This window comes from Centroberyx gerrardi, chromosome 15 (assembly GCF_048128805.1).
Source record: "Centroberyx gerrardi isolate f3 chromosome 15, fCenGer3.hap1.cur.20231027, whole genome shotgun sequence".
Classification (NCBI taxonomy): domain Eukaryota; kingdom Metazoa; phylum Chordata; class Actinopteri; order Beryciformes; family Berycidae; genus Centroberyx; species Centroberyx gerrardi.
The window spans coordinates 8330827-8338974 of NC_136011.1; positions in this window are offsets into that span (position 1 = coordinate 8330827).

The window sequence follows — 8148 nt, forward strand, 5'->3', positions numbered from 1 at the left end:
AAGAAGTTAATGACTGTTTTGTCTCTGATCACCCCTCTGTTTGCCACCGTGCAGACAGAGCTTACTGCAGTCTTAACACAGAGACACCATCAGCCACACAGTCTCCATGCTACCACTCCTAGTAAACTTTCCATGTAGTCATCATTTCAAACATTAATTAACTGGCTTTTACAGTCATAATAATAAAGGATCACACCTAACTAGACGGTGGATGCACAACAGTGGATTCTGTTATACACCTGCTGATCATACAGTAATAATGATAATTACAACTCTACAGCATTTTCCCTAATGAAATTCCAATGCTGCCAGCTAGAACAGACAATTATTATATGACAATGTGAGAATGAAAAAAATGAAAAAAATAACACGCACATTATATTGCCCACCAATGCTGGAAGTTGTGGAGGAAAACAAAAGGCCTCAAGGCAGCCAGACAGTGCTTTATGTGTGTTTGCCTAGCTTTATGGCCCCTTTAACCCATAAACACTCAAACACTCAGCTTGTTTTTCTGGTATGGACAGGCGTGTACTCAGCTGCAAACGTGGAACTACCTCTCTATCCTTATAGTATCTTTTTTTTTTTTGTCTTCATTAGCTGTTGTTCTCATCTGTCACCTTCACCTTGTGTAATATTAATGTTGCAGCACACATGCTTCTGTGTGCATGAGTCTGGATTTGTGCAATTTCGGTTGGCGTGTAGCACCAGACGGTGATCAGCGGCTGGAAGAGTCTCCCACTGCGCTAACAGGACTGGCTGAATTGTTAACTGGTCTGTCTTTAACCCATTCTGACTCTCCTCAGACAAGGAGTACAAACCGCGGAGCCCCAACATGTAATTACCCCATGGGGAGCAATGCTGCTCCCTCTCCCCATCTCCTCTGGAGCCCTTTGAAGATGCCCCATAGGGAGCTGGTTGTAATCAGGACACATGACTCATTGATTACCCCTCTGCGGTCTTCCAGGAACACAGCAGAAGGAGCGGACGCAGCAGGGGGAGGGTTAGTGTCCTCAGACTGTGCAGACGGACCGGAGATGGGGATGCAGGATGGCACACAGCACGGCCTGGGCGCTAGACAGGAATTAGATGCTATAAAGAATCAGACGTACATTGATTTTGTGGATGGTGGTTAGCTCAGTCAGTTTGTTAGAGTGGCTACTCATTATCTTCTGGATCAGGGATAGGAAACCATGTGCCACGGAGGGCCAAGAGTCTGCAGGTTTTCATTACAGCAGCTGATTTCACTGATTAACACACTGTCAACCAGAGAAGAGGCAACTACTAAGTGAAATCAGCTGCTGTAGTGTTTGGTTGAACGAAAACCTGCAGATTCTTGTCTATCCATGGCACATACTGTATATAGTTGCCTGTCCCTGAAACTAATCAGTCATATCTTCCTTGTTTATGCTCCCTTCTCTTTAGCACGCCTCTTGTGTTATTTTCCATTAATGTTCTCACTTGAATGGCCTCAAAAAGATGAGCTTTGAGCTAACAGGTGCCAAAGGTTATGCAGGGTATAGTGTGTTATTGCATTTATCTGTAGTGTTGCAAGAGTGAAGCAATAGCCATACACTGTACAAAGTTTTAATCTAAATAGCAGGACATGTATTAGATTTCTTGCACTACAAAGTGCTTCGTCTAGCATTGGGAAACACATCTTGGCTAAACAGAATGAGCAGAGCACAGAGACCATAAAAGGGATCATAAAAGATGTCTTTTGATGTCTCTGGGCTTGCACCCTGGACACCTGTGGGCTTGAACCCAGTGACTGGCTGTCTTACATGAATATAGGTAGTGGATGTCAAGTAACTGGGTCATTGTTTGTCAAGCATGTTAAGTGAAGGCAATGTTAAAGGCCATAAGAGTGTGTATGGTTTGCATTGTTTATGAAGTCCAAACATAAAATGTAAACTTGTCTCATAGTCAAATGCCTTGAGTTCAAATGTGTCAAAATTCAACAGCACCAGCTTTTGTTCACTCTAGTTCTGTCTCCCCGGAGGCTGAAAACTCTTTTGCAACCGCCTCACCACACGCAAATAGAAAACTGTATTTTTCCAGTCAGCCGTTATGAATGACATGTGCAGCGCTTTCCATTTGGATTGAATTGTCCTTTCACTGGCAGCCGGGCGTTCTGGATGGCTTGGTTTTCTCACACAGGTCTATAGCTGGTGTTGCCTGCCTTCCCTGAGAGAGGAGAAGGGAAGGGGTGTGTCGTCCAGGCCTGTTCAGATGGCATAACAGGAATCAGGGGAGCGTGGAGCTGCAGACAAGGTACATACACACCCAAGTCATTGTCGATGACCGTAGCGGAACAATGGCAGTCTTGGAGCAGCAGAAATGGCCTGCAGCAGGGAAAGTTCAAAAGCCAAAGGAGGAATGCTGTCCACTTACCAGAGACTTGTAGAAGGGCCGTTGATCACATTGTGTCTTTATCTTGTCAGAGATGAAGAGCTTTTGTTTTGCAGATGATATGTTAACATAATTCCTCTGCTTGCTTGTCTTCATTCATAGTGTGATCTTTTAGTGATAACATTTCAACATGCAGAATCCAAGCTTGTGTGTAAAAAGCAAAGCATAAATGAGACGATTGTCATGCAGACAATGATTGTGTGTTTGGATTGTGTGTGTGTGTCTGCGTCTGTTTCTTTGCAGGTTTTTAAATGGTTAGTATTGTGTGAGGTGGCGACTATTTAAAGGTCTATAATTCTTTATTTGCCAGCATTTAGCATCCTCTTGTTCCCCCCAAGCTCTCTTAGGGCTACACCCTTTAGGAAGAGAATGGTTGGCCTAATCAGGGTCTCCTTTGGGGGGGAAGGTTTACTTGTTTGCCAATTGACATTTGGTGAAAGAGTGTTAGATGAAAAAGCACCTCACACCATGAGGTAGAGGCCTCACACCCACAGTCACCACCTCATTTCAGCCATGTTGTGTTTGTGTGTAAAGAAAGAGGAACTTGTTTTGCTACAGTCTGCCCAGACGACCACACTCTCTCTAAGCTGTGTGAAGTGTGTTGGTCTGTGCAATTTCTTTCAAATGAATTGTTTTTATGTAAAGAAATATCTGAATTTACATTGCATTACTGCGGCAGTATTTTCACAGCCTAATGGATGCAATTACATTTTGTTAACCTGTATTTATGACCAAAAAATTGGCACCTGTTATCCCAGCATTATCATTAGAATAGTACAGGCTCGTTGCTTACCCTGTAATTACTTTGGTGTAACAACAAGATGGGTGCAATTGTGCAATATTGATAAGTGCAGGCCAGGGTAGCATTAGCATTAAATATAAATAAGAATTGCAGTAATCGTACTAAGTGTAATAGTATCACATTCCCATGCCTTCAAATCTCCAGGATACAGTCTAACGAATAGGAGTCCATAATGTATGAAAAGGAATTAGGCAGGTATAGGCTATCTATAATTAGTGTTTAAAATAAAAAAATATAAGTTTTGGAATGTGTTGATTTACTAGGTGAAAAGTGGCGAACAAGCTTGTCAAATTTAAGTTTTGGTGTTTGGAAAGGAGTTTTTTTGGTACACTTTAGGACAATATTAGAACAAAGGTGTGGTAAGTTGTCCTCTCATTCCTGTCCATTTATACTGACAGCAAATCAAATATGGAAGAAGGACAAAAAAACTCTTACAAACACATTTTAGACTACTTGTAATACTTTTTATGTCATGAAATCAACCAGCTCAGTGTGTCGTGGTTGAAGAGTCTGGCTTGAGGCTGAGAGAGTTTAAGTTCAATCCCCAGTTGGGCCGTAGCATAAAGACTCAAGAGAACCCCTGTATCATGACTAGACACTTCAGAGGAAGAAGTGACTCCAATTTTAAAGATTAGCATTGTGCACCACTGATAGGTCTTCCTAAGTACTCCATCCGTTGGTGTTCATCTTTCAAAACACTTTATGTTGAGTGCCTTAGTACACTCTTTTCTATATGTAAACACATGTAATAAAGGAGTTTAGCCTCAGCTCAGCTAACACAATGGTCGGTTTTCAGGCCACTCGCAACTGTGAAGAAGTAGATGGGGAGTACAACATGACGAGAAACACAGGCCCTGAGACAGTGGTGAAGTAATGACTCTGAATCTAAGCCCCTCATTAGACAACAGACTCGCCCAGGGATGAAGGATGGTCCTCTGTAGGGGGCTGCGATGTCAGATTGGCTATGAGGAAACGGGAGAGCATGAGGAATGTGAAGTGAAGTGCAAGTCAGCTGACTGCTCTTTGAACTGACTTTCTCTCTGCCTCTCTTTCCCTTCAGTAAACATTCTTCTTCCTCATTCTTCTTTCTCTTCTGGCTTATCCTGTCTACAATGCTGTTTGACATTGTATATTTTTTACATATATAATTCCTACTTAAAAATCATTGTTGTAAATACATATTAAAGGAAAGTACCTGCATTGTTGATTTTTTTTACCCATTAATCTCCTTTGGCTGGAAATAACTTTCCTGTTGGCTTTAGTTTAACTGAAATGGACTTACCTTTTACCTTTCAGTGCCTCCAAAGAGCATATAAAGCAAAGTCCAGACATGCAAGTTTTCACATGTATGTTGTCTTTAATTTTGATCATAATGCCATTTACCAGGTGCTGGACTGAGAGGCGCAATCTGAACAAAGGACATGAATCCACACTGGAATAATGCTCCTAATAGTGAATTTAATTTTAACCCTTTACATCAACATTTCAACCCCATTGGATCTTTGTCAGGGGGTCAAAGTGTTGATGTAAAGTGCTTATTCAGTGCATTATTCCAGTGTGCAGACTCATGCCCTTTGTTCAGTCTCACCATTTCCACATAGGTGATGCATGCCAGCAGAAGCTGTATCCAAGTCAGCCTTGAACACTGCTAATCCTGAACCATCAATGTGCAAACCACTTTCACAGTGTTGCAATAGTGGAATGCCAATGCACACACAATCTGAGGACTCTTGACAGTATCTTAGATGCATTTTAGGTGCTCTTTTGAGCTCTAATGCAGTGGCAGTATCAGGTAAGCACAGCCTGACACTAAAACACTGACAAATGAATTGTCTGAAACAGCAAACAGCAAGCGCTTATCTAAGCTTACTGGTGAAGATGAGATAAGGGCATATCTTTAAACTGCTGCTTTGGTCCTTCAAAGTCTACACGGGTGTAGAATATTTTAACTAAAAATAGTAAATATTTTGTTTTTCTCTGTAGTCATTACTCGATTGTAGTTGATTCAAATGATCAGAGAAATTAAATACTCAGTTTTTCAAAACTTTTAGGTATGAACTTGGGTATTTCTTCAATAATAGCAAACAGTCCCAACATGTCTATTAACTACTGTGTCAAGGAACAATAGCACTAATAAAGATCCTCTCAACGACAGGGGAGCAGGCTTGGCCTTTCATTATGCTAAACACCAGCACACATCACTGCATAATTGAGCTGATGTTTACAAAAGCTGATTGATGAGAGTTATTCCCCTGCTGCCACTCCAGCAACCTCAATGGTGCATTAAGGATTTACAGCAGTCCATTACGTGTGCATATGCGTGCTGGCTGTGGAGTGACAACGTCTGGGCAATCGGTCTCACACCTGGAAAAGCCACTTACGCTGCCAACACAGATTGCAGCGGGCTATATTAGCTGATGTCAGGCTAAAACAGGCCAGATTACCGTCCTCTGGCCCTTACCTAGATCCTTCTATAAATAATACCGCCCGGTTTCCTCGTTGACAAATCCACTTACGGCACTGAGAGATGTCCTAACCTCTGCGTAGGAATGTCACATTCTGTGCCAAATGCTGAGTCCTGACTGCTGATGTGATGGGTGAGGAGGAGCGGACGTCTGTCATTAGCATTCTAGCTGGTAAGATGGAAAAGTGACATAACAGCTCGCTCCTCGCACACTATTGTCATCTCTGGTTAGGTAGATTAGGGTTAGGTTAGCTTCTCTGCCTGTGTGCCTTGCTGTGCCTTAGAGGATTCAAGGCAAACTTACTTCACTGCTGCCATTGTGGAGACCGGCATCCTGTCCCTCACTGCAGGATTGCCCAAGACGCTTGGTAAACACAGGAAGTACAAAGCCCTTAACTACATCCCTACTGTGTTTGGAGGACTGCCATGACAACACATAGTGGATCTCCCGGAGAGCCGGGGTGTTTGTTAGGTGGATACACACTGAGATATGCCCAAGCAGTGCCCTCCTGTGTGAGGGCGTGCAGCTTTGGCTTATGCGCTGTCTGTCACACCACCAAAAGAAGGAGCCTCTCACTGCAGGGACACACAATCTCTCCGAGGCAGGAATTCTCGCTCTCGGTTTTCACAGCAAGCCTAATTCTAAAGGAATGCCGGGATAAAAATCTCAAATAAATGTAAACAGTCTAATCTGCTCGGTGGATCTTGACACTGGAGTCTTGAGATAAGGCCCGATGAACTGGCCTGTGAGTTTTTGACACAGCGTACCTGCTTCGGCCTTCATGTTGCGTGGCTGAGGATCTCCAGACAGCTTTAGATTAGCCCCCTCTCTCCTGAAACAACTGTCAAGGCAAATCTGCTCTGTGAGCGCAGGTCATCTGGACGCCAGATCCACCCAGAGTCAGGATCAAAGCTGACCCCTTTCTCTCACTCTGTCTTTCTCTCCCAAACTCTCTCTCTCTCTCTCTACCTCATCCTTCTCTTTCTTTCGTCCCCTTCTTCCTTTGGCTCTAATGCCTCCAATGGCCAGAGAGGCGGAAATCCCCTTTCGGTACATCCGTCCTGCAGAGGATGTGATCGATCTCAATGGGGGAGGTTATGCTGGTGGGGCAGATAGTGATGAGCAGTGAAAAGGAATGGTATTGATCCAACTAGAGCACACCCAGCGCCAATCAATAGTATGGATCGGCCGGAGGGAGGTACCGGTGCGCTGGTGTTAAATCGAACCAAATGAGGGGCGACGGCTGCTGGATTGCAGCCTGACAGGAGCCTCCAAGGACTATCTGTCATCTTTCTTCTTATTTGTTTAGAGCTTATGTCATTTGCAAGGTGGCGCCATGATTTAGCGTCACTGCATAATCCCAACTGGGGCCATATTGTGCAGAGATCCCACGGCAAATATTATAATTGTTGTTTTGAATGGGAACATCTGACTAACTTATGTGATACTAACCCTATATTGTTTAAACACTAGCATTTACTGCTGCTATCAAGCTCAGTTGTGTTAATATGTTTTTCAGTTACAATGCCAACAACACACTGTAGGCAGGTGTTTTATGGCCCTTTTACACCCTTCTGTACTTCTGCTATCAATATCATATAATGTATGTTCCTCTGTGAGTAAAACTGTCATGTAGCCGCTGATTTTATCGATTAACCTCATTTCCAACTGTGTAGATAGAGTATCACTGCCAATGGAGTATATGAATAACTGAAGTTAGATAGGATTTCAAGGGATGCTTTGATGTGAAAACCTGACCTCATCCACATATGTGCCAAAACACACTAATACCCTCGATTCTCCAAGGGAAACATGTTTTGATACATCTGATCCTCATCTGTTTTTATTCCAATGTAAGAAATACTACAGGAAAGAAAGATGAGGGATCTCAGTTGCAGCCCCTCTCCTGAGACTTTCTAAATCCTCCGTCCTTCATGTGCAAATCCCTCAACAAACTGGCCCTCAGAGTGTCACCCTGGGTTGTCCTGTTCAAAGGAGCTCCGGGGTCAAACCTGACAGGTCAGCCTCTCTCAAAGTGACAGAGTTTACCCCGAAACTACCCCCTACCCCTTCTCCCTAAAACACATGGGGCCCCAGATAGACTGTCATCCTTCCTTACACTCCAAGCCCGTGGTGATTTACTGCCTCGGTATACACCCCATATAAACACATCATCCATATGCCGTCATCCGGGCCTCTGGGGGGGACTTTCACCAGGGCTGAGGTCCAGATCGTGAAGATTTATCCACTTTTCTGCTGTTAACGTAATGGAACGAAAGTCATGGCCAGCCCTTGATGGGATTTCTCTGGAAATCCCTTCATCTTTGCCACGGGGACATAAATCAGAACAGTAATGTTGGTTTATCTTTAAGCTCATTCACTGTCAGGTGTTATGTTTATCTTAAGAGCCATAAAGGGAAGTTCAGTTTCCACCCATTTAGCGTATTTATGCCAGGAAGCTGTGGTGCTAAC